General features: G+C 37.9%; 1 pseudogene; it reads left to right on the top strand.

Annotated features, from left to right (window-relative positions):
- Nucleotides 1–1,192: 1,192 nt before the first annotated feature.
- LOC126953426 (arginase-2, mitochondrial-like) lies at nucleotides 1,193–15,063 on the top strand (annotated as a pseudogene).
- The last annotated feature ends 388 nt before the right edge of the window (nucleotides 15,064–15,451 follow it).

Here is a 15,451-nt window from a genome sequence, read left to right on the forward strand (position 1 = left end):
GCCTCATCACTGTGTTGTTAGAGGCTATGGACCACTTTATGACTGTGAGCATCTTCCTTTTGGATGTAAGTACTGGAGAGAAACAAATCATTAGAGAAAGAGAGAAGCAGATGTGAGTTTTGATTGCTAAAACACACGAAAGACATAGACTGCTGGAGTTGTGCTTTGCTGCATGGAGAGCTGCTCTATCCCAAGAGTTAATAGAGTACAGGGGCAGAGGCGCGCCTAGGACATCAGCTGTCTGTCAGGTGGGGGAAGGGTGCAGAGCTATATGGATTCCTCAGCTAGGGGTCACTAGGCGCCCTTCATATGCTACAGGAGAAAAACGTTTAGCAATTGAAAACAGCTATGCTGGAAAACATGCCTTTCAATATAGTACTTTGGCTTTTCTCCTTTGTTTAATTTTTCTCCTTTGTTTAATGCTTCTAACATGTCATTTAATGTATTGATTTTCTTATTCAAACTACAGGTTAAGCATGTTCATCACAATCTGTGTCCATTTCTTCTTGGCTAATATTTTTAAAATAATAAATGAAGGCAATGTTTTGGGTTATTTTTTTTCACCTTTCACATTTCAAATCATTACAAATGGCTTGTGCCTTTTTCTAGATTACATTTTAAAATAATCATAGATAGCCAGGGATGGGAATAAAGTTATTGTTCTGAGAACTGCTTTACCATTTTTAAAACATCAGCACCAATTTTAATTTGACTACTTGCTAAACAATTACAGTTTATACTATCATTATAGCTCTAGTGTAATATCATTCAATGAAATCTTACTCCTCCAACAGGCATCACTACACCTAATGGTGGCAAGAAAGCCAAGACTGAGAAAGGACAAATAATTTTACCTTGATTGCCATAGAAGGATACCTATGAAATCCCTTTTGGGATACTATGCAGGAGGCCCTAAAACAAATGCCTCTTTGTTATAAAACTTATTTATTTGGTCAGTGAACTATGCCTTAAATTAGACGAAGCCAGCAGGCCTTAAATATAATCCAGCTAATGTAACCGGATTACAATGCAGCAGTTTGAATGTAGTCATCAATGCCATGCTTAAAATATGAGTGGCTTCCATCAACATAATATAAAAGGATTACCTCTTCCTCAGTGGTCCAGTTCCAGAAGGCATGGCCACATTTCCTACACCAATTTGACACCATAAACAAAAAAAGACCCAAAGGCCATGTCTCCAGCAAAGCTCAAGACAACAGGACAAACACTGGGACAGTGCTGCTATTACCGCACATACAAAGAGCTACTGGCAAAAGTGATGTTCTACTATCCTGATGAGGCAACGGTTTCCACAGGGACCACAGGTTGCTGGAACAATGCTGACACCTCTTTTCTAAAGGAAGTGGATCGAGTCCTTCTCAGGTAGAATTGCCAGTTAAAATATAGGGTATCCAAATATTTCATAGGACATTCTTATACTAAAAAATTATTCATTCTTTATCTAAAATTCAAATGTAAATGGGTGTCCTATGTTTTTCTTTGCTAAATCTGACAATCTTATTCCTGTGGTAGGGAGAAATTACTTCCCTTTTTGGATAGAAATCCTCCATTTTTCTCTTTGCTGAGTTAAGGGAAGACAGGAAGGGATATAAAAATTTTGCTCACAAGTCTGTGTTCTCCACTTGAAGACCCACTTATTCAGAGGAAAAAGAACTTAGAAAAATAGAGTTTAGTCGAACTTGTCCAGAAGTCTGAGAACTCAAAGTGATTGTATAGTCTGAAATCTGAGAGTTACATATTCTCAGCATCTACTCTCATCCATAAAATCTAACATTAAATAAATCAGCATAATGGGTCATGCAAATGGGAATTAGAAAGGTTCCACATTAGCTTTGATTTCACTGTTGGAAAATAACTTCTCCATGCTTCCATTTTATCTCCAGGGATTTGAATAAGGGAAAGGCCACCATACTGGATAACGGTCTAAGATGGAGTTGGGTTTTTAAAAAATCAGACCATGGTGGGGCATCTCAAAAGTGGGTAGTCTTTAAGCAAATGTATTATATTATTCATATTGTAAATGCTCTTTAGAAAAAAGTATTACCTTTTAAGGGTCAGGCATATTTATAAACAGGTGTAAAAGTTAGTTTTTACATAATCTGAATTGAAGAATGCTGGGAAACTCCTCTTAGGTCAAAGTGTTTCCTCTCCCTAAATACTACACTGCTTAAAAGATCAGCATCCAATATTCATTTTATCAGTTTCTTTGAATCTCTAGGAAGGGATTATTATAGCACTAATACTTTTAAATGAATGATTTTATAGGGAGACTGGAGTTCAGACAGCATAAACATAATTAATTTTAATTCAGGTCACCAGATAGTGCAAAAAAAAAGAAGGGAAGGTAATGGTAGGAGGTGAGGATCACACCCAAGAAAAACATCAGTTGCCCCATAAATGTGCCTGCAGTGGTCCTGACTCATGCTCTTTATTCCACTCCCAAATGTGTCACGCTTTTAGTTGAAGAGACAATCATTTTTATTTAACCATTCTCCTTTTGTCCCGCTCTCTGAGTACAATTCATTCACTCCTGGCCTTACTCTTGTCCAGTGTAGGCTGCCAAACTGGCCCAACTCAGATAACATTGTAGGGTTCAAAAGAGCTTTCCCTATTCACCACCAACTTGCTGTGTGACTCCATGCAAATTGTTTAACATCTCTGGACCTTGGTTTCAGCATCATACAATGATGAAATGTCATTAGATCGTCTGTCAGTCTTACCAAGAAAGGGAAGAGAAAAACTTACATCCTTGAAATCTTGTAATTGGTTCAGCAGAGGAGATATATTATCTCACCCCACCATTGCTTGACCCCTTACTAGCCTTATGTTCTGGGGAGATTTACTTCATCTCTCTTTGCCTCTGTTTTTGTCTTGTTTTATCTGTAAAAACAGGGAAAAATAATGCCTACTAGACTATGATGTCATGATAATAAAAGGAGTTAAATCAGTTGATATATAAAAGATGCTTAATACATTTTAGCTATTATCATAACTAATAATAGCTATTACTTTCTCCAAGAATTATTTTTCTTTCAAAGAAAAAAATTAGTTATATCAACAACCCTGAGATATTGTCATCTCTAGAGTGAGTTAGTTTTAACTGGCATTTCAAGAAGATGTAGTTATCTTTGTTTCCAATTAATAATTTTCAATAACAACTTTTGTTTTAATAAGAATTTTTAAAAAGTAAAAATTCATATTATCATCACTAACTGCTCAGGACAAATACTTTTTTTTAAATATAAGGAATTCAACAAACCAGAAAAAATAATCTTAATTTCTGCTCCCAAGTAATTCCCATATTTTAATACCTAGCCATAACACAGTCCTTATACTATTGAGCAATATACAAAGGAAAATCACACCTTTAATTTTTTTTTTGTTTTTTTGAGATGGAGTCCTGCTGTGTTGCCCAGGCTGGAGTGCAGTGGCGTGATCTTGGCTCACTGCAAGCTCCACCTCCTGGGTTCATGCCATTTTCCTGCCTCAGCCTCTTGAGTAGCTGGAACTACAAGTGCCCGCCACCACACTTGGCTAATTTTTTGTATTTTAAGTAGAGACGGGGTTTCACCGTGTTAGCCAGGATGGTCTGGATCTCCTGACCTCGTGATCTGCCCGCCTCGGCCTCCCAAAGTGCTGGTATTATCGGCATGAGCCACCGCACCTGGCCCACACATTTAATTTTAAATTAAATTTTGAAACGACAAATTAAAGTTGTTTCTTTCCTAGACTGACATAATAAAAACAGATCATTACTTAATGGAGTAGATTGTAGATAGATTGTAAATATCTATGACATAAACAAAGATTTCAACCACACTTCATTCTTTTCTTCTTTCAACTTCTTTAAGAAGTCTACTGTTTGCTGAGGAGTACTTTTCCGTCTCTGGTTGCACTTATCTCCACCACCACATTCCTGGTGCTGCTTCTGAATTTATCACTTACCCAAACCATTGTTATTAACCTGAGCTTCACCAGCAGTATTTTAAAACGTTGAAGTATTTTTCTTAATAGAGAATGAAGAAATCATTTATGGTACAAATACTGCTTTGTGTTGTCATGAATTTTCAGTTGTCTGGCATATATCTAATTGTTGCAACTGCATTATTTCATGTTATCATCTTTTTTCTTTTCTTTTTGGAATGTAGAAAATGTCAACCCTGGAAGTGGTTAATGTGACGAAAAGCACATTAGAAAAAAAAAAATCCACCTCCATCCAAAGTGATGGCATTAAGTGGAACCCAGTGTATCCTGGAGCACCTAATGCACACAAGATGTGGAGCATGTCCCCTGGTCAGAACTTTTAAATACTAAGTAGCAATGAATGGGAGGAATAAATCAAATGGAAGGATAGCTGGAATAATAAACAGTGAAGATGCTTCATACTCACACTCCAGCAAAGAAAGATGAAAAAATGATCGTGGCTGTCATGAGCTATTACTGAATGAAGAACTTCGTTTCAGCTCTTCTAACTTGAAAAATGGGAAAAAAGAAAGAAAGAAATGAAAAGAAAAAGAAAGAATGCTGGAGGAAAATAGCTTTTTTTTTTCCTTGAGTCTCTCAAACTCGTCAGTAAAACAAACTGCTATGTATCATCTGTTTAGTGACAGAAAATATATATATTGAGATCAAAGATAATCAAGGTACACCTGGTTATTATTTGTAAAGACTTAACTGTAAGTTTTTAATGATTAATTTATCTGCCACATAATGCTTTAATAGATCATGTGAAACATCAAGGGAGGAATGTGGTACTGCATTTCTAAAGCTTCCTTCTCTGTCTCTGAATGATAATAGGCATGGGAGTCATCATTAGTCTTGTTAGACGATGGTTCCTTTAGGAATCTCTATGTGTTACCTTTTAGAGGGAAGGTCAAAGAAGCCACCCCTGGGGACTCCCCTGCAGGATACAACTAACACAAGCATAAACTGTATGGAAATGGCTAAATTGTCTTTACTGAGACCTTGGTCTTTCGCATCAATCAAGTCCTTCTGAACTAGTAAAACAGATAAGCACCCTGCTGGCAAAAGTGTTACTATCCTTATGCTTGTCATGACTGGCACTACAAATTTAACAATAAACAGGCAGTTATTTGTCTTACTTCTTTAAAAAGCAAAATAAGTGTGCCGAAAGACATACAGTTGCAAGGAAAACTCATTTTAATGGCGAACAGAGCGACAAAAAAATTGCTAAGTGGTTTTGGTGTCACTCTCTTTCAGTCCTTCCTCAAAAGACCCTGTATTCAGGAATCCAATTGTAACTGCTATCAGTGCACATGGAGAAGGTAATATGAATCCGACAAGCCAAAACAAAGCAAACCAGGACCCCATGGCTGCCATGTGGGAGGGGGCAGATTTATCCGCCCTCACGTCTCAGCTTCCTGAGAGTGGAGCCTGTGTCAATGCCTCATCCTGACACCTAACTCATGGGGGAATTATAAGTCATCAATACCAATGACTGTAAAACACTTTGTAAATAAAAATGGCTTAGAAGTTCCAATTAACAACAGAAAGTAACCCTCTGGGGTGTACCAGAGAGAAATAACTACAGCCATAAATAAGCAATGGTGAGTTTAGGTTCACTTCTTATTTCAATGCCATTAAAAATGGACCTCCTTCCAATCTCCAATCTGAAGACTCAGCTATGATTTTTTTTTTCTCATTTACACTATACGGTGTTATGCTCATGAGTGGAAGCATTGAGGAAATACAGGATTGGGCATTCCCTGCTATTTTAATATGAATATTACGAACTTACATATTCTTATCTACCTTCATGTCAAAAACAACAACAACAACAAACAACCAGAAGTAGTATAACTTAACTTAGCTAACTGTATGGCCGCCACAGATGTGCCATTAACAGGGAGCATAGCAAGCCCAAGAAGTGGCTACAGTGCCCACCCTTAGTGTACTTCATGCTTGCCCCATTTAGAACTTTCACAGGCTCACACAATGGATTATCAATCTCACCCAGGAAGTATCCACTGAGCCTGTAGTATGTCCCAGGCACTGTGCTAATCACCGCCAATATATCTCACTTATACCTGTGAGGAAAAGAGGCTTGGGGAGCAATTTGATATGACCAAATTATAATTAAATTAATAGCCATATAATACTAAATGTCATGAATTATTCTAAATGCACTGTAGAAAAATCAACCCATTATTACTCAGAATAGCCCTGCGAAGCAAGTACTACTGTTATCCACATTTTAAGATAAAAAAACCCAGAACGATTGAATAACTTGCCCAAAGTCACAGAGAACTGAGACTTGAACCTTGGCAGTTGGACTCCAGAGTCCATGCTTTTCCACTTCTCAACCTGGAAAAAGAGCCCAAGTTTTTGGTTCCACACTTAGTGTCTAGGGTCTCTGCTTGATTTTAAAAATTAAAAAATAAATAAATATGGTAAGACATGGCAGCTTATCCTTCAGGTCCTCACATGCCTGTGCAATGACAGACAAAAAACTATAGGGTGATAGAAGTCGCAGGAATGTACAGAATAGTCAGGAAATGTAAATAAGGGAGCATTTAGCTCAGACTGGGGTCTTCAAAGAAATCTTAGAAGAAGATAATGAATTGTGGTTTCCATTTCCCTAGAAAATCTAGTTATATGTGCCCCTATTTTTTGGCAGGCATTCTTGCAACCTTTGGCCTAAGTATGCACAGCATGTTCACAGGAATAATTTCAAATATAATATGAAAAAAAAATTAGCACCACCCTTAGCTTCTGTTAGGTCTATTGTAAGATCAGGGTCCATAGTAGCAAAACTCAGGCTGCCATAGCTTGACCAGCAACCAGGGGCCAATCCAGGGTACTCCGCTGCCCCTCTGAAAACATGTTGGCCATGGGGCATCTCTAGAGCAGCTTTAGCTGTCTGTTGAGTTTGGCTGACTCTCCAATCACCACAGAGGTCCTGATGGGCAGAGGTTCTGACTATCCTTCCCAGATTAAGCATGAGGGGAGGGCAGCAGTTGTTCTACCCTGCAGGGACCATCTCTACAGCAAACATCACCTCCAAATCAGAGCTCCCAACCTTGCAGAAAGACCCCACTTACAGGTAGACAACTCAGTGGGGAGACGGTGTTTGGGGAAGATGAATTGTAGGAAGAGGAAGGGAGAAGGGAGTAGCAGATGCAGGCAGAATCCTCAGCTTCTGCTTGGTCCTTGATTTATCTCCGTGGAGGAGACGGACCTCCAGGAAGAACAGACCTCCCTTCCCCCTCCACCCCTTCAGCACAGCAGTGATGCCTGCACAGAGCCTGTCCCTGCCATACACCTATCAAGAATACAGCAAAGCCATTAAACATACCAATCTTTACTGACTAAAAGACTGCCATCTTTTTAACCTTTTAAAATATATGGTACATGCATACAATGAAAAGCAATGATGTTATAGATTTATTGACATGGAAACATGTTCACTATGTATCACTGAGTGAAAATAAATAGGTTATGAGAAATAAATACCAAATCCAATTTTGTAAATGGTTATATACATATAAAAAGACTGGAAAAATATGCATCTGGATGTTTACAAAGAAGGGATTATTACAAGTATTTTTTTTCCTTGTGCTATCTGTCTTCTTTATGAAGACAATGTATTATTTATTTGTTTATTTACTTTTTTGAAAGAGCTATTTTATCTTTTCCGCAGGAAGAGGGAGATTTTTATTTCTTATTTTTTATTTTTTGGAGATGTAGTCTCACTCCATCTCCCAGGATGAAGTGCAGTTTTCTGAACACAGCTCACTATAACCCTGACCTCCTGGGCTCAAGCAACCCTCCCACCTCTGCCTCCCAAGTAAAAGGGACCATAAGTGTGCACTGGGACCACAGGTGCACACTGGGACTATAGGTGCATACCGGAATCATAGGTGTGCACCACCATGCCTGGCTAGTTTTCTTTTTTTTTTTTTGTAGGGACAGGGTCTCGTTATGTTGACTAGGCTGGTCTCAAACTCCTGGCCTCAAGCAATCCTCCCATCTTGGCCTCTGAAAGTGATGGGATTTCAGGTGTGAGCCACTGCACCCAGCCAGGAAGGGGGAGATTCTTAAATAGGTGGCTGTAGTATCAGTTATTATCAGTCTTAGTGGTTTGATTTGATTGAAATAGCTCAGGCTAAGGAATAAGACTTTAATCACAGGGAGAGAAGTATGTTGATGAACTGGATTTGTCAGCTCTTTCCTAATGACTAAAATAAAATGTGAAGTGGTTATTGCCATTTAGCATATCCTCAGAATTCAGACTTTATGACTTCCCTGTCACTCACCAAATCAAAATCAGAGTATCCCAAAGTAGATATGTTAGAAGAAGAAAAACCAAAAGATTGGGTAACTCAATCAATTTGGGAAATGTTGAGTTAACTAGTGTTAAATAGTCATCTTTCTTGCAGGACTTCTGAGAGCCTCATTATGCTAATGTATATTGTATATTTCCCACAAAATAACAGTCTTTCCAACTTTATATTTATCCATGGAATTCATTTTTGCCAAAGCATCACATGGGACCAGTGACAAGTGAATGCTGTATTGCTTGGCAACACTGTTCTAAGTAGTAATCTAGAAACACCTGTAAACACATATAGTAACTCCCTCAGGAGAATTTTTAAATAGTTTAGCAAATATAAATCTATTATTTTCATCAAAGATGCTCTAATTTCAGAAATTATGAGATTAGTCATATTAAGTCAGTTCTACCAGGTTGCTTCACCAGCACTAAAGAGTTTCATATTCGTGAATAAATGTATGAACTCAAAATCTGTGACATCACTTTCAAGTAAAGGGGACCAGTCTCTAAACAAAATAAAATGTACACCTGTCACTGCCATTCTTCCGAGTCATTACAGTTTATAAATTTATAACGCCATGAAAAGCTTTATTTATGTTCATATGGTGTGAAAATTGCAAGGAAAACTTTAAATTAATTACCTTTTTTAAAAGAAAGCAATTGAAATTTATCACAGACAGTAAGGGAATTTATTTACATGCCATAAAGCTTCTGAAAATACAGTCATGAAATATGAGTTAGAAAAAGTAGCTCATGCCCTCACATGTCCTCAAGATGGAAAAGCAAATTAGCGGGCCGTAACTGCAAACCACAGTCTTGTGGTTTTCGTCTCTCTCCGCGGCTTAGATGTTGCAGGATCTCAAAGGCAGACTTGACTCAACAATATGATCTTTTCTTTTGGGTTTACTCAAAAATTTTCCCCAGAATCTACATGATCTGCTCTTAAAACAAGAAGCTGGCCAGTTAAGACAGTTTATCATAGTTTCCCCTCACACCTCAGGAATAGACAGACACCAGTTGAACGACATCTCAGAATCCATTTAGCTGGGGGTGAGGAGGGGTGTTTCTAGGACTGGGTCTTTTTTTCTCTCTCTCTTAGAAGTATCATTTTATTTCACTGTGAAATAAGCTGATTAGTATGTAGAAAAGCAACAGTCCCTTGATTTCCACAAATGCGTTTTGATTTTTTATTCTGGGCTTCAAGCCTTTCCTGCATACGTTTAACCGCAGCCTACTCCGTCAAAGGTACATTTACTGGGCTGAGGGTTTGGGGGGTGGGCTCCTCCCTGGAATCTTGCTTACATTTGCATGTGAAAAGAAAGAAATGCTTTTGAGTAATTAGTCATCTGAAATTCTGCACCATGAGGAAAAAAAATTGCTTTTGGATATTTATGGAGAGAAAAATCCATATGGACAATGAATACCCTATTAATGCATTGGGGGGAAGGGACAGGGATGTAGCACATTGTGTTGAATTGCATCCAAACAATGATAAAAATAATATTGCCACTTCCTTATAAATAGTAGCTACAATAGAAAGTAGCACAAAGCTGTCTTATTTACAACTTAAATTTCTTATATTTATTCTATTATCTTAAAAAGCCCTTTCTTTTTGACCTAATATGTTCATGCCATATTGAAGAAACTCATGATCAATATGTATTGATTTGATCACTAATTGCATTAATTTTGCTTTAGAAATTAGAAAGGCTCTAATGAAAATGTGAAGTCACTTCAAGATAGTACATTATGGGCAGGCTAATTTAGCTGGGTTCTGTGCATCAGATTATTTCATTATGAACCTTCAATTACCATACAAACGAATGAGATAAATAGCCTTTTCTGAGCAGATTTACATTTTTGAATTCGTCTATAAATTTCAAGAGCTTAAGTTAATTTATAACCTAACATCATATTTAATATACAAATAGTTCAATCATGAATGCATTATCTGCATAAACCCTTACTCTGGCCCTTCACAATATGCTTTGAACAACATTTGAAACAATCACTGTTTTTTAAATACTTGCTTGTACTACATTTAATCTCTTAAAGAAAAATGTGAAATGAATATTTTTGTTAAAATCTTGCGTATTATTGCTTAGTAATTGGCGCAAGGAAACCAAGTGATGAAGAGGTATGCTGTTCAAGATTTATAAAACCCTAGAAATGTGAAATAGTCAAGCTGATTTTGAAATTGAGTGCAGATGCTAAAATAACATCCCAAGAAACAAGAGAACATAGAGCCTTTTACATTCTTAATGTATTTCTGCTGTTTAAAAAAACCTACCTGTACAATTGATTTAAATAAAAAAGACACCAGAAGTAGATATTTTTACCTTGGGGTGGAGTGGTATTGTGGTAGATGGCAGAAATGTGGCCAGAAGGCAAAAGCAAAGATAATTTTAAGGGGGTGCCAATAATTCTGAGATATCTTGAAGAAAAGCAATGCATCAAAATAAAGTGTAGGTAATATTTTGCAAATAAATATTTGAAAGTTCATTCTTTTCCCAGGCTGTGTATTTATATACACTGAAGAAAATGAAATAGCTAGCACTAATGGATATTTCATGTGGTCCTATAAAGTTTTGAAGTGGTGCTGATAATAATAATGGGCAGAACATGCCATCTACTTTTGCTGTTTAGTATTTCATGATAAAATCATGAACACACAGTCTTGGCATATAATTCCTGCTGTTATTATTATTGTACGCTTAGGAATTTTAAAACCTCTAAAATAGTGCAATGGTTCAATTTATACCTTCCTTCATTATCCTTGTTCAGTGACGTTATAAGACCCTCATAGCATGATAACCAAAAATCAATGAATTATCACATAATTTAGGATAAAGTATATTTCACAAGCAAAGGCCTTAGGAGAGAATATCAGGGCTGAGGGCTCAAAAGAGATCAACTAGCCCCTTGGCACTCAATGTGCAGTCTTGGATGAGCACCTGGGAACCACTGTGGACTCTCTGGCTTCACCAAAGACCTTTGAATCCAAATCTAAATTTAGTATGATGCCCAGGAAATTCATGTGCATGTTAGAGTTTGAGAAGCACTTGTTTAGTCTTTCATTATCTTTGTATACACATGGCAACTAAGGCAAAGAAACCTTGAGAACGCTGTTCAAGGTGGCAAAAATTAACTCTTATCTATGGCTGAAAGCTATGGTGGTTCAAGCGTGGTGCTATGTAGATCCCAGTCAAGGGTCAGGTCTACAAAGGTTAACTCTGCTGAACTCCCAGCAAGCTTTGGGAATTGCTTGTAATGCTTATAAAGAACATGTTTGAGAGTATATTGATGAATGAATACTAGTGCAGCACCATTCCAAGAACAATCATTCTGAATTTCGATTTTTCAGAATCATTTAATCAGGCCAGTTCATGAGCGAGTGCCAACATCCATCTACCCTGAACTACCTTCTAGACAGAAAATTCAAAATAAGAGAGAATGGTTCTATTCTCAATTTACCCATTCATAGGAAAAGTGTGAGAGTCAAGCATGACATGTTTGTCAATATTTCACCGGAAAAATTAAAACAGCAAGGGGCGATAACAAGTAGAGGAATTTTTAGTGTGGCTACCTGCAGCTGAGTATGTATAAAGCAAGTAAACAGTGGCCCAGTATAGACACAGCTGAGGGCACTTAATTAGTGACAATTACTACATTGTTCTAAGCTGCCTGCAACCTTGCTCTCTACCTTTAGATAAACTCATTTAAGTAAATACAATGTCAAGAAAATGGACAAGCCCTTTGACTTGCTAGAGAACCATGGAAATGCTGTATTCTATCAATTAAACATGATTCTTTCTTTTTATTAAGGGGAATTAGATCTAACATTTGCTTCAAAATTTCATACAGCTATTCACACATGTATATTAGTTCTTTAGTGTTAAATGTGTAGCAAATAGATTTTTCTTTTCAAAAATTTATACTAATAATGATCACACACTAAATCTTAATGGTTGGAGCCTTTCAGAAACTACTTACCTAGAAATACGTTTTAAGAAATAGTTTTGCAACTCACTGTTATAAAATATTTTTAAAGGGGTAAACAATTTGGATGCTTTTCTAATTCATCACGTTAGGTGAGAATGGTGTCCAGGAAATAGTTTGGAAATGCTTTGGAAAAGTCACAAATGAATTACCTTTTAAAAGTTTTTCACTTAACAAACATGTATTCAGAACCTAGTATATAAATCTTTATTTAACAAACCTCTTTTTAGCAACTAGTACACGCTAGATACTGTAAGCAGTAAGACATTGTATCAGCCTTTAATGATCTTATAATCAAAAAAGGCAAAAAGAATAGTGCATAAATAACTGTCATACAAAGAGGAAGGACAAACTACAAGTCCAACTTCTTCAGTCCTACAGCCACGGCATTATCAAGAGACAAGTTCCAGGCATGTTGTTCTCCTCTAACATCTGCACCAAATAACTCCTATGTGATCTGTGAGTCAGAGGATGGTGACAGCAGCTCCTCCAGCTCCCTGCCTCCTGCAAAAATGAGCAGAACCTTGTGCATTCACCCTGACAGATAAATGTCTTGTATTTGCTGCTTTTTTTCTGGGAAATGTGGTGCATGTAAAGTGAATATACTTTTATTTGGGGCATTAGTCATGGAATGTGGGGGAGTAGGAGATGTTTGACCTACTTAAATATACTTAAGTATACGAGTTAATTTCTTCACAAACGATTTCCAAAGTTCTTTTGTTTGACTTGGCATAGACCCCAGGTGACACCAGGCACGCACAGGAGCATGGGAAACAACGCTTTGTTGGTGGTGGATTCCCTCATGGTTTCACAAAGGAAAGCCATTACAACTCAAGGAAGGTTTTAAGACTCAGTGTTTAATTTATGAAACCACATTTTAAAAATCCAAGCAGAGTAGTCATTTAATGAGTTCAGAGAGTAAGCTGTAACAACTTTAAGCTGGAATTTTACTGTTCTTTTATCACATGAAGAAATGAACATTTTCTGTCTGTTAAGGGTTTGAGATAAGCGCCTTCCACCAGTTGATACCTGACACTTGCAATCAGCTCACAAGAAAAGGATGCTGCATCTAAAGCTAGGTTAACTCTTCATTAACAGCTCAATCTGATTTATCCATGAAGTCCTGCCCATGAAGTTTACAAGCACTAGGAACATTTCTCCAAGTTACACATGAGAGTTCCGGCCCCGAACCCTAAGTTACACGTGGATCTGGAGCTAAGGAAGGCTTTGAATCTCTGGAATTCACCCTCCTTATCTGCACAATAGGGGCTGCAGTGCATGATCCCTCACAGCTTCATCATAGTCAGGGCAGAGAGTGAGATGCCCCTGTGTCAGTGGTACGGCTAGTGCTCACTGCTTGCTTGCCTTCATTCCTTCTCTAGATTAACCATAAACGATGTCAGGTTGCTGTCTAAGTCCTGGCAGGGCAATGTATTGTGGTTTTCCACAGTCTTCACAACCAGCAGAGGGAGCGAAAGTGCACAGTAAGTAAACTTTAATGAAGTATAAAATCTTTTTAAAAATTCTATTTCATTAAAATAAAATCTGCTAAATGTGTCTGGGTTGAGAAATTTGACATGCCTGGTATATTTGCCTGCTGTCTGTTAGTGTTTGTGCGTGGGAAGCCAGAATTTAAAAATTATGGCCACTATAGTTAATAACAATATATTGTCTTGAAAATTGCTGAGACTGGAAGCTTCCAGCTGTACTGAGCTCTGCGTCTTCCCCAGTGATTCGTCACACTGCCAATCAAGTCCCTAAGGAACTTGTCTCCTCCAGACTCAAGTGCATTCTGTCCTGAAGAAGTCTGGCTTTGATAGGAGCCCTGTTCTTGTAGGGACAGAAAAGAAAAGGAGTGGAATGTGGTCCATCTGCCAGAAGAAAAGTTGGATTGATAAAAAGGGTCTCCAATTTGGGCTGCTGCCTAAAAGACTTTGGAAATTGTAGTTTTACTCCAGTCCCCACAGAGGAGCTCTTCAACAACTCAACAGTGAATCTGTGCTCAGTGGCTCAGCCAACCAGCAACTGGCTCTGCTGGTTAGCCTGGCAATTAGTACCATTAGTGGTCATGCCTGGAACTGCCCAGGCCTTTGTGCCACTTGGGTTGATGCCCAGCAGACATTAGTACACCCCTTACCATTTCATCAGGAAATCTCCATGGACTATCAGTTTCATTTCTCCTCAGAGAACTACAGGGAAAGGTACCAGAACTTCTAGGATTTCCCTGGACAAACCTGGTATCTCTTCCCCAAGTGTAGTGTATTCTGGTCTAGGAGATGTGGACCCTCTGGGATATTTTTTTAAAAGAACGATGATATCTAGTATTTTTCCATGAGAGACACTGATCCATTTGGTACCCAGAAGGTCATGCAACAGAAATTTGATCTGCTGATTGGGAAAGACAAAGGTCTGTCCATCTGAGTTTTGATGTTGATGTATTTGACTCTACACTGGCTCCAGTCACAGGAATCCCTATTGTAGGGGGACTGACCCTTCAAGAAAGCATCTATATGACTGAGGAAATACATAGTACAGGGTTGCTGTCAGCGCTGGATCTTGTTGAAGTCAATCCTCAACTGGGCACTTCAGAGGAAGGGGCAAAGGCCACAGCTAGCCTGCCAGTAGATGTAACTGCTTTACATTTGGGTCAGACAAGATGTAACTGCTTTACGTTTGGGTCAGACATTGCCTATGGCCAGATTTTCAGTTTCCCGGTCAAGTCAGAAAATGAAGTGTGTGTGAGAATTTAGGAAAGACTGAACCATTTTGTTTCACAATGGACATTCCAGAACTGTAAGGCATTTGAGAGGACAGGTATTAAGTGGTTATCTGGGTTAATATTGCCTTAATGGAAACATTTGCACATTCTCGCAATTGTAAAGTTTCCCCTCTCCATTTTGGTGACTAATAATACTACTGTAAATGTGTGTGTGTATATATATACACACGCACACACACACATATACATATTTTGCACTTCACTGGGTATTAATGCATTGTAGTGTTGTGTAAATTTAAAGATGCACAGCAGCATTTGGTACCTTGGTATATCAAAAAATGCTAAGAGAGGAGATTTTCAAGTATTTTCACCACAAAAAAATGATAATTATGTGAGGTCATGCATATGGTAATTGGCTT

Source organism: Macaca thibetana, chromosome 4, assembly GCF_024542745.1.
Source record: "Macaca thibetana thibetana isolate TM-01 chromosome 4, ASM2454274v1, whole genome shotgun sequence".
In the NCBI taxonomy this organism is placed as follows: Eukaryota; Metazoa; Chordata; class Mammalia; order Primates; family Cercopithecidae; genus Macaca; species Macaca thibetana.